The sequence below is a fragment of the Salmo salar genome, chromosome 20 (genome assembly GCF_965601325.2).
Source record: "Salmo salar chromosome 20, fSalSal1, whole genome shotgun sequence".
NCBI lineage: Eukaryota > Metazoa > Chordata > Actinopteri > Salmoniformes > Salmonidae > Salmo > Salmo salar.
In genome coordinates this window covers 5743177-5754858 of record NC_138310.1, presented here as the reverse complement: position 1 = coordinate 5754858, position 11682 = coordinate 5743177, and the positions used below count along the sequence as shown (strand labels likewise).

The 11682-nt window shown below is 42.9% G+C and overlaps 1 long non-coding RNA gene across 1 annotated transcript; it reads right to left on the bottom strand.

Annotated features, from left to right (window-relative positions):
• Window positions 1-11471, bottom strand: LOC106580196 (uncharacterized). The gene is made up of 2 exons (XR_001322836.3): window positions 11233-11471; window positions 1-856 (listed from the first exon to the last, which is right to left on the bottom strand). It is a non-coding gene; the product is annotated as an uncharacterized LOC106580196 (long non-coding RNA).
• Between the last annotated feature and the right edge of the window lie 211 nt (window positions 11472-11682).

Here is an 11682-nt window from a genome sequence, read left to right as displayed (position 1 = left end):
TCAGGGGGAGGAAAATAGGTTTATTCAAAATGAACAAATCATGCGGGGCGGTAGATGGTAGATGTTCATGCTCCCCTGTCCTTGGTGATTCTCTCCTCAGTGATGCTCTCTACAGAACAAAGGGACAGGATGTAGTTTTATAACCCAGCACTAGCCTGTGGTTGACAATTAAAATTCCTTGTCTCTAACCCATTGATATTACAGAAAAACAACTATTTCTGTTGATCGTTAGTACTCTATTGACTTTTTGTCCTCTTGACCTCTCGTACTCTGCTTTGTGTATTTATCTTGGAAATATTCTTACACTCCCCCTAGACCATTTTAAAAATAAATATTCTTCAAAATGTATTTTTAGAAAACAATAAAAAAACATGTAAAAATAGACAGTATATAAAACGTTGGCAGTAAGCATAGAATCATTCACATTAAACACCTTGCATTTCTATAAAACACTTGATGTTACAATAAGAAATAGATTTCAAACAAAGTTATAGAAAATAAGTATTAACAGGTTTAATGATGATGTCCCTTACGATTCCTACCACATCTTGTATTAGGTAGGAAACTCACACAAAAAAAATGATTGTCTACAAGACAATAATATTCAATTGTCCTATTGGCAAGGTAATCATTCACCAAGTCCTTTAAAAGTGAACAGCTCTTACACACTGGTATCAGTCCCACATAGATAACTATTAGAAATTATGTTCTGACAGTCTGCCGGTAGTGAGTAATTATTCTTCTGTTCCACTGATTGATAAGGACTTCTAATGAACACTTCACCGGTGATCTTGTATCATTTCAAGTACAGTCCATGGATCAAGGGATATTGCTTCAGACTGTAGATTCTCATAACCTGTAATGAAGGAAACAAAAAGGTGAAAGTAACATGTCCTGCTTTGAAGAGAAATTGATATTTCCCATATTTCCCTAAGTACGCATGTCCCGATACTTCAGGATATTTCACCTAGATATTCCTAATATGATGACTGTGGTGTACAACATTGACGCTTATCATGTTCTGATCATCTTACTATGCTTCTTCACCCGAGATTGGCCCCTGATTGCTAATCAATCAGTTCTTTCCAACGGCTGACTAAATAAACCCATCAGAGACCTCCAGCCTACACTTCTCTACTTTAAAATGGTTCTTCATATCACTAGACAGTGAATTAAAATATTTTTCATACTCACATCCAGAGGAGCTGTCCCACCCTTTTCCAGAGTGGTTTTCTCACTTAACAATGGCATTATTTTAACTTCGAATCAAATTGTATTTGTCACATACACATGGTTAGCAGATGTTAATGCGAGTGTAGCGAAATGCTTGTGCTTCTAGTTCCGACCATGCAGTAATATCTAACAAGTAATCTAACCTAACAATTTCACAACAAGTACCTTATACACACACAAGTGTAAAGAAATGAATAAGAATATGTACATAAAAATATAAGTGAGTGATGGCCGAACGGCATAGGCAAGTTGCAGTACTGTCCCGTCATTGTGGATAGGGGGCTGCTCCCTCTGCTGTTTCCTGAAGTCCACGATCATCTCCTTTGTTTTGTTGACATTGAGTGTGAGGTTATTTTCCTGACACCGCACTCCGAGGGCCCTCACCTTCCTCCCTGTAGGCCGTCTCGTCATTGTTGGTAATCAAGCCTACCACTGTAGTGTCGTCTGCAAACTTGATGATTGAGTTGGAGGCGTGCATGGCCACGCAGTCGTGGGTGAACATGGAGTACAGGAGAGGGCTGAGAACGCACCCTTGTGGGGCCCCAGTGTTGAGGATCAGCGGGGTGGAGATGTTGTTACCTACCCTCACCACGTGGGGGCGGCCCGTCAGGAAGTCCAGGACCCAGTTGCGCAGGGCGGGGTCGAGACCCAGGGTGTCGAGCTTAATGGCGAGTTTGGAGGGTACTATGGTGTTAAATGCTGAGCTGTAATCGATGAACAGCATTCTTACATAGGTATTCCTCTTGTCCAGAGGGGTTAGGGCAGTGTGCAGTGTGATTACGTCGTCTGTGGACCTATTGGGGCGGTAAGCAAATTGGAGTGGGTCTAGGGTGTCAGGTAGGGTGATATGGTCCTTCACTAGTCTCTCAAAGCACTTCATGTTGACGGAAGTGAGTGCTATGGGGCGGTAGTCATTTAGCTCAGTTACCTTAGCTTTCGTTGGGAACAGGAACAATGGTGGCCCTCTTGAAGCATGTGGGAATAGCAAACTGGGGTAAGGTATGATTGAATATGTCCGTAAACACACCAGCCAGCTGGTCTGCGCATGCTCTGAGGACGCGGCCGGGGATGCCGTCTGGGCCTTCAGCCTTGCGAGGGTTAACACGTTTAAATGTTTTACTCACGTTGGCTGCAGTGAAGGAGAGCCCGCAGGTTTTCGTAGCGAGCCATGTCAGTGGCACTGTATTGTCCTCAAAGCGAGCAAAGAAGTTGTTTAGTCTGTCTGGGAGCAAGACATCGTGGTCCCCGACGGGGCTGGTTTTTCTTTTGTAGTCCGTGATTGACTGTTGACCCTGCCACATACCTCTCGTGTCTGAGCCGTTGAATTGCGACTTCACTTTGTCTCTATACTGATGCTTAGCTTGTTTGATTGCCTTGCGGGGGGAATAGCTACACTGTTTGTATTCGGTCATGTTTCCGGTCACCTTGCCCTAATTAAAAGAAGTGGTTCGCACTTTCAGTTTTGCGCGAATGCTGCCATCAATCCACGGTTTCTGGTTGGGGAATGTTTTAATAGTTGCTGTGGGTACAACATCACCGATGCACTTGCTAATAAACTCGCTCACCAAATCAGCGTATTCATCAATGTTGTTGTTCGACGTTATGCGGAACATATCCCAGTCCACATGATCGAAGCAATCTTGAAGCGTAGAATCCGATTGGTCGGACCAGCGTTGAACAGACCTGAGCGCGGGTGCTTCCTGTTTGAGTTTCTGTCTATAGGCTGGGAGCAACAAAATGGAGTCGTGGTCAGCTTTTCCAAAAGGAGGGCGCGGGAGGGCCTTATATGCATTGCGGAAGTTAGAATAACAATGATCCAGGGTTTTGCCGGCCCGGGTTGCGCAATCGATATGCTGATAAAATTTAGGGAGCCTTGTTTTCAGATTAGCCTTGTTAAAATCCCCAGCTACAATAAATGCAGCCTCAGGATATGTGGTTTCCAGTTTACATAGAGTTGAATGAAGTTCTTTCAGGGCCGTCGATGTGTCTGCTTGGGGCGGAATATACGCAACTGTGATTATGATCGAAGAGAATTATCTTGGTAGATAAAGCGGTCGGCATTTGATTGTGAGGAATTCTAAGTCAGGTGAACAAAAGGACTTGAGTTCCTGTATGTTGTTATGATCACACCACGTCTCGTTAATCGTAAGGCATACACCCCCGCCCTTCTTCTTATCAGAGAGCTGCCCATTTCTGTCGGCACGACGCGTGAAGAAACCAGGTGGCTGTACTGACTCCGATAGCGTGTCTCGAGTGAGCCATGTTTCCGTGAAACAAAGAACGTTACAGTCTCTGATGTCTCTCTGGTATGCAACCCTTGCTCGGATCTCGTCCACCTTGTTGTCAAGAGACTGGACATTGGCGAGTAGTATGCTCGGGAGCGGTGTGCGATGTGCCCGTCTACGGAGCCTGACCAGAAGACCGCTCCATCTGCCCCTTCTACGGCGCCGTTGTTTTGGGTCGCCGGCTGGGTTCCGAACCATTGTCCTGGGTGGTGGACCAAACAGAGGATCTGCTTCGGGAAAGTCGTATTCCTGGTAGTAATGTTGGTGAGTTGCTCTTATATCCAATAGTTCCTCCCGACTATATGTAATAAAACCTAAGATTTCCTGGGGTATCAATGTAAGAAATAACACCTAAAAAAAAAAAATACCTAGGAACGAGAAGCATGGCGGCCATCTCTGTCAGCGCCGGAAGTCCAGTTGTTATATATATATATATATATATATATGTTTCTGTATTTATTTAACCCCAATATATATATGTGGGTGTATATACAGTTGAAGTCAGAAGTTTACATACACCTTAGCCAAATACATTTAAACTCAGTTTTTCACAATTCCTGACATTTAGTCCAAGTAATATTTCCCTGTCTTAGGTCAGTTAGGATCACCACTATTTTAAGGATGTGAAATGTCAGAATAATAGTAGAGAGAATGATTTATTTCAGCTTTTATTTCTTTCATCACATTCCCAGTGGGTCAGAAGTTTACATACACTCAATTAGTGTTTGGTAGCATTGCCTTAAAATTGTTAACTTGGGTCAAACGTGTCGGGTTGCCTTCCACAAACTTCCCACAATAAGTTGAGTGAATTTTGGCCCATTCCTCGTTGTGAATTTTGGCCCATTCCTCGTGACAGAGCTGGTGTAACTGAGTCAGGTTTGTAGGCTTCCTTGCTCGCACACACTTTTTCAGTTCTGCTCACACATTTTCTATAGGATTGAGGTCAGGGCTTTGTGATGGCCACTCCAATACCTTGACTTTGTTGTCCTTAAGCCATTTTGTCACAACTTTGGAAGTATGCTTGGGGTCATGGTTCATTTGGAAGAGCCATTTGCGACCAAGCTTTAACTTCCTGACTGATGTCTTGAGATGTTGCTTCAATATCCACATAATATATATATATATATATATATATATATATATATATATATATATATATATATATATCCACATAATGTTCCTACCTCTTGATGCCATCTATTTTGTGAAGTGCACCAGTCCCTTCTGCAGCAATGCACCCCCACAACGCGATGCTGCCTCCCCCTTTTTCCTCCAAACATAACGATGGTCATTATGGCCTAACAGTTCTATTTTTGTTTCATCAGACCAGAGGACATTTCTCCAAAAAGTATGATCTTTGTCTCCATGTGCAGTTGCAAACCGTAGTCTGGCTTTTTTTATTGCCGGTTTTGGAGCAGTGGCTTCTTCCTTGCTGAGCAGCCTTTCAGGTTGTGGATATAGATACTTTTGTACTGGTTTCCTCCAGCATCTTCACAAGGTACTTTGCTGTTGTTCTGGGATTGATTTGCACTTTTCACACCAAAGTACGTTCATCTCTAGGAGACAGAACGCGTCTCCTTCCTGAGAGGTATGATGGCTGCGTGGTCCCATGGTGTTTATACTTGCGTACTATTATTTGTACAGATGAACGTGGTACCTTCAGGCATTTCGAAATTGCTCCAATGGATGAACCAGACTTGTGGAGGTCTACAATTTTTTTTCTGAGGTCTTGGCTGATTTCTTTAGATTTTCCCATGATGTCAAGCAAAGAGGCACCGAGTTTGAAGGTAGGCCCTGAAATACATCTGCAGGTACACCTCCAATTGACTCAAATGATGTCAATTGGCCTATCAGAAGCTTCTAAAGCCATGACATCATTTTCTGGAATTTTCCACGCTGTTTAAAGGCACAAGTAAACTCAGTGTATGTAAACTTCTGACCCACTGGAATTGTGATGCTGTGAATTATAAGTGAAATAATCTGTCTGTAAACAAAAAAAATTACTTGTGTCATGCACAAAGTAGATGTCCTCACTGACTAGCCGAACCTATAGTTCGTTTACAAGAAATTTGTGGAGTGGTTGAATAACGAGTTTTAATGATACCAACCTAAGTGTATGTAAACTTCCGACTTCAACTGTGTGTATGTGATATATATATGTGTCCTAGAAGAGGTTTGAGTCCTCAAAACGTTTTTTTTATATATATATATATATATATAATATATATATATACACAGTGCCTTGCGAAAGTATTCGGCCCCCTTGAACTTTTTGACCTTTTGCCACATTTCAGGCTTCAAACATAAAGATATAAAACTGTAATTTTTTGTGAAGAATCAACAACAAGTGGGACACAATTATGAAGTGGAACGAAATTTATTGGATATTTCAAACTTTTTTAACAAATAAAAAACGGAAAAATTGGGCGTGCAAAATTATTCAGCCCCTTTACTTTCAGTGCAGCAAACTCTCTCCAGAAGTTCAGTGAGGATCTCTGAATGATCCAATGTTGACCTAAATGACTAATGATGATAAATAGAATCCACCTGTGTGTAATCAAGTCTCCGTATAAATGCATCTGCTCTGTGATAGTCTCAGAGGTCCGTTTAAAGCGCAGAGAGCATCATGAAGAACAAGGAACACACCAGGCAGGTCCGAGATACTGTTGTGGAGAAGTTTAAAGCCGGATTTGGATACAAAAAGATTTCCCAAGCTGTAAACATCCCAAGGAGCACTGTGCAAGCGATAATATTGAAATAGAAGGAGTATCAGACCACTGCAAATCTACGAAGACCCGGCCGTCCCTCTAAACGTTCAGCTCATACAAGGAGAAGACTGATCAGAGATGCAGCCAAGAGGCCCATGATCACTCTGGATGAACTGCAGAGATCTACAGCTGAGGTGGGAGACTCTGTCCATAGGACAACAATCAGTCGTATACTGCACAAATCTGGCCTTTATGGAAGAGTGGCAAGAAGAAAGCCATTTCTTAAAGATATCCATAAAAAGTGTTGTTTAAAGTTTGCCACTTGCCACCTGGGAGACACACCAAACATGTGGAAGAAGGTGCTCTGGTCAGATGAAACCAAAATCGAACTTTTTGGCAACAATGCAAAACGTTATGTTTGGCGTAAAAGCAACACAGGCCATCACCCTGAACACACCATCCCCACTGTCAAACATGGTGGTGGCAGCATCATGGTTTGGGCCTGCTTTTCTTCAGCAGGGGCAGGGAAGATGGTTAAAATTGATGGGAAGATGGATGGAGCCAAATGCAGGACCATTCTGGAAGAAAACCTGATGGAGTCTGCAAAAGACCTGAGACTGGGACGGAGATTTGTCTTCCAACAAGACAATGATCCAAAACATAAAGCAAAATCTACAATGGAATGGTTCACAAATAAACATATCCAGGTGTTAGAATGGCCAAGTCAAAGTCCAGACCTGAATCCAATCGAGAATCTGTGGAAAGAACTGAAAACTGCTGTTCACAAACGCTCTCCATCCAACCTCACTGAGCTCGAGCTGTTTTACAAGGAGGAATGGGCAAGAATGTCAGTCTCTCGATGTGCAAAACTGATAGAGACATACCCCAAGCGACTTACAGCTGTAATCGCAGCAAAAGGTGGCGCTACAAAGTATTAACTTAAGGGGGCTGAATAATTTTGCACGGCCAATTTTTCAGTTTTTTATTTGTTAAAAAAGTTTGAAATATCCAATAAATTTCGTTCCACTTCATGATTGTGTCCCACTTGTTGTTGATTCTTCACAAAAAAATACAGTTTTATATCTTTATGTTTGAAGCCTGAAATGTGGCAAAAGGTCGAAAAGTTCAAGGGGGCCGAATACTTTCGCAAGGCACTGTATATATATAGACACTGCTCAAAAAAATAAAGGGAACACTTAAACAACACATCCTAGATCTGAATGAAATAAATAATCTTATTAAATACTTTTTTCTTTACATAGTTGAATGTGCTGACAACAAAATCACACAAAAATAATCAATGGAAATCCAATTTATCAACCCATGGAGGTCTGGATTTGGAGTCACACTCAAAATTAAAGTGGAAAACCACACTACAGGCTGATCCAACGTTGATGTAATGTCCTTAAAACAAGTCAAAATGAGGCTCAGTAGTGTGTGTGGCCTCCTCGTGCCTGTATGACCTCCCTACAACGCCTGGGCATGCTCCTGATGAGGTGGCGGATGGTCTCCTGAGGGATCTCCTCCCAGACCTGGACTAAAGCATCCGCCAACTCCTGGACAGTCTGTGGTGCAACGTGGCGTTGGTGGATGGAGCGAGACATGATGTCCCAGATGTGCTCAATTGGATTCAGGTCTGGGGAACGGGCGGGCCAGTCCATAGCATCAATGCCTTCCTCTTGCAGGAACTGCTGACACACTCCAGCCACATGAGGTCCAGCATTGTCTTGCATTAGGAGGAACCCAGGGCCAACCGCACCAGCATACGGTCTCACAAGGGGTCTGAGGATCTCATCTCGGTACCTAATGGCAGTCAGGCTACCTCTGGCGAGCACATGGAGGGCTGTGCGGCCCCCCCAAAGAAATGCCACCCCACACCATGACTGACCCACCGCCAAACGGGTCATGCTGGAGGATGTTGCAGGCAGCAGAACGTTCTCCACGGCGTCTCCAGACTCTGTCACGTCTGTCACGTGCTCAGTGTGAACCTGCTTTCATCTGTGAAGAGCACAGGGCGCCAGTGGTTAATTTGCCAATCTTGGTGTTCTCTGGCAAATGCCAAACGTCCTGCACGGTGTTGGGCTGTTAGCACAACCCCCACCTGTGGACATCGGGCCCTCATACCACCCTCATGGAGTCTGTTTCTGACCATTTGAGCAGACACATGCACATTTGTGGCCTGCTGGAGGTCATTTTGCAGGGCTCTGGCAGTGCTTCTCCTGCTCCTCCTTACACAAAGGTGGAGGTAGCGGTCCTGCTGCTGGGTTGTTGTCCTCCTACGGCCTCCTCCACGTCTCCTGATGTACTGGCCTGTCTCCTGGTAGCGCCTCCATGCTCTGGACACTACGCTGACAGACACAGCAAACCTTCTTGCCACAGCTCGCATTGATGTGCCATCCTGGATGAGCTGCACTACCTGAGCCACTTGTGTGGGTTGTAGACTCCGTCTCATGCTACCACTAGAGTGAAAGCACCGCCAGCATTCAAAAGTGACCAAAACATCAGCCAGGAAACATAGGAACTGAGAAGTGGTCTGTGGTCCCCACCTGCAGAACCACTCCTTTATTGGGGGTGTCTTGCTAATTGCCTATAATTTCCACCTGTTGTCTATTCCATTTGCACAACAGCATGTGAAATTTGTCAATCAGTGTTGCTTCCTAAGTGGACAGTTTGATTTCACAGAAGTGTGATTGACTTGGAGTTACATTGTGTTGTTTAAGGTGTTCCCTTTATGTTTTGAGCAGTGTATATATATATATATATATATATATACCCTTTGAGGACTCAAACCTCTTCTTAGACACAAATTGTCTCTGTTTGCCCTGGCTACCCATAAAAACGTATGATGTTCACTTCAAAAAGCTTTTCGATGGCTTACATTAACCACATGTGTAAAAATGTTTACTCAACTAACAACTCACTTCTATGCAACAAGAAGGTTTAACAAAAAGAAAGGACTCTAACCTGTTAATAGAGAACAAAGGACTTGAACCTTTATAAATCAAAGGTTACACCAGTCATACAAGGAAGCTTATGCCTCCCATCAAAAAGAGAGCTGGCCCAAGCAAGCACAGGTTACACCTGAAGCATGAGGACTTGCAGTGAGTGGTGAACTTCAACAACTACGCAGAGGATAATGTAATAGTATTACCAGGACACCACACAGGACACAAACACTGGCTGAAAGCTGCTGCTATCCCATGTGACAAAAGCAGCAGTGTGGCATCTCTACAAGGAATCGATGACAGCACTTGGTATGTAAAGCAGAAACAACACGTTTTCATTATTTAATTGACTTCCAACATGATTGACACTACTTTTATTGATTTCACATTATTTCTTCCCCCGACTGGTGCTTCGGCCTCTTCAAGCAGTGCTTCAGAAAGATCAGAGTAAACACTTTGTCTGAGATTGTTGGTGTTGTGAAAAGCTATGGCTGGCAACACCTGACGCCGTACTTCAGGCCGCTGCAACAGATCAAGCAGTACCAGCACTTCAGGTGAATATAATTTTCATTGTATGAGGTTATTGTTTTTATCTATTTCCTGTTTTACAGCTTTGATGCGCTGGAGCCTGGTGTTGTTGGGACCAGGTTTCAGCTGCTGCGCAACGCTGACATCCTTCCTGCCATGGATGGTCTGCATGTACAATCACCACCTGGACTGGACACAGCTAGACAAACTATATTTTTGAGAAGATCAGGGAGTTTTGCGACGAAGAGGCTATGGACATCACATGTCCTGCACCAAAGTCAAGGGCAGGACAGAAACAGGCTCTCCGAAGATAGATTCCCTTGTTCATGCGTAGTTCGGACAGACCAGCCATCAGCAATATCTGCAGTGCCTCTATTCAAATGACTCTCTCCTAACACACACGCCATACGTTGCTGCTACCATTTTTTTTTTTTATCCTGCTGCTCAGCCACTTTACCCCTGATTGTATGCATATAACTACCTCAGCTATCATTATTGATATTGTTCTTGTACATACTGTATATTATTTTATTTATAGTGACACTATCTATGTCTGATATTGCTACTATGCAAGTAACCATTTGGCTGTACCGTTTACACCTTCTGTAGAGACCCTTCCACTTAGCAAGACTTAGAAAATATTGATATACATAAAATTAATATTGATATGTAACATGATTTTGTGACATACCAGAAAAATATAATCTGACCGTATCAAGTGTCCACCATATATATATATGGAGCATGCAGCTGTTTATGTACTGTACATGTGCATCTCACTCAGGTTTCAACTCAGTTTGCATGGCCTTAATTTATGTATGGAATACTATGTGATAAGTGTGTGTGTAACAGTATATGAAGTATGCTAATGTACTGTGGTGTAAAGTACTTCAGTAAAAATACTTATTTTTTTGTTGTATCTGTACGTTACTTTACTATTTACATTTTTGGCAACTTTTACTTCACTATATTCCTAAAGAAAATAATGTACTTTTTACTCCATACATTTTCCCTGGCACTCAAAAGTACTCATTACTCAAGTAGTATTTTACTGGGTAACATACCTTAATAGAAAATTACTCAAGTAAAAGTATCTTTACTTTTACTGAAGTATGACAATGTAGTACATTTTTCACCACTGGATGTGGCTAGGGGTTATAGCATTTCTTTCACATGACCCATCAATTTAGACTGGGTAAGTATCATCTAATATTAATAAAATATTTTTGTCTGGACACTTTGTTTACCTGGAATTTTTCCTTATTGTAAGCTATTACTTTTACCACTTTTAGTCTTCATCTTTACTACACTACTCACTGTTTAGCACATGACCTCACATGTGAATCCATAAAGAGATGGGTGGGGCTGGCTTAAGAGGGTGTGAACAATGCTGAATGCATTCAAAGGCCCTTTTCTCAAAAGTGAGTTTACATGTGATAAACCTCTTCAAGATTAGGAGAGTTTGTCACAAATTACCAAAATCAAATGACCAAAATCACTCCAGAAGGAGAGTTCTTTCAAACAGGACAGTACCTGCGTGTTTGTTTCTCCGTCCTGGTCCACGCAGGCCGCAGGCGAGGTCAAGGATAGCAAGGTTCGGTACACGAATCGGGTTCTCGGTAGGTCCAGGTCCAAACGCCAACAGGTAAGTCCAAACAGTCCAGCTCATACACGGTAAATCCAGTCGAAATATATTGTCTCTTTCTCTATGGTTCGCAGATCCTTCCAGCCCCTTCTCTCTCTTCCTGGTTTGTCTTGACCCCTTATTTGTGGGTCGGCCCCACCTTCTGAGCGTTCCCCTTGCTTCTGGGAATTGTAGTTTTGGCGGTCGGTCATTTTGTGATCTGTAGTTCTGATTGGTGTGGCCATTTTAGTGAGAGGGTAGAGCCCGTTTATTAGTTCTGCTCTCACATATCTGCCATTTATCACTCGACCCTCTTCTTTGCCACACATCTCCCCCCTAGATCCGACCCCCTAGGTCAG